Genomic DNA, 435 nt, shown 5'->3' on the forward strand with positions numbered 1-435 from the left:
CCCCTCCCCCATCCAAGTCAGCCAGGTGCCATGCCCAGGGGGCAGAGGCTCAGGTATCCCTCCCACGCCCATCCCTCAGAGACAATGGGCAGGGGCTCCCTGGCCACCCAGAAACATATGCCCCTTTGAGGGTGCCCCATTCTGGCCACAGGGCCATGCCAAGCAGGCATCAGCAAGCAGGACACTTGGAAAAGGAAATGGGTCTGGTCCCTGCCCAATTCCCGAAAGTAGCCTCAACCGGAAAAAATACCTCTTCCCAACCTAGCAACTTTGAGTCCAAGACAAGGAGGCTTCCCAGCCACATGCTGGCTCCAGCAGGACCCACCCATCCCGCCCCCAAACACAGAGGTCAGGGATATAACCACAGGGTAGGAGCCTCCAGTAATTGCAGCCAACTGCCCTGCCCAGGCCCAGCAGGGCCATCAGGGAAAGGGG

The 435-nt window shown here is 60.0% G+C and overlaps 1 protein-coding gene across 3 annotated transcripts in view; it reads right to left on the minus strand.

Moving 5' to 3' along the window:
• The window catches only part of FAM110D (family with sequence similarity 110 member D), a 3,857-nt gene that overhangs the window by 1,793 nt on the left and 1,629 nt on the right, over positions 1–435 (minus strand). The gene's annotated exons all lie outside the window — the stretch shown is intronic.

The sequence above is a fragment of the Lipotes vexillifer genome, unplaced genomic scaffold (genome assembly GCF_000442215.2).
Source record: "Lipotes vexillifer unplaced genomic scaffold, Lipotes_vexillifer_v1.1 scaffold496, whole genome shotgun sequence".
In the NCBI taxonomy this organism is placed as follows: Eukaryota; Metazoa; Chordata; class Mammalia; order Artiodactyla; family Lipotidae; genus Lipotes; species Lipotes vexillifer.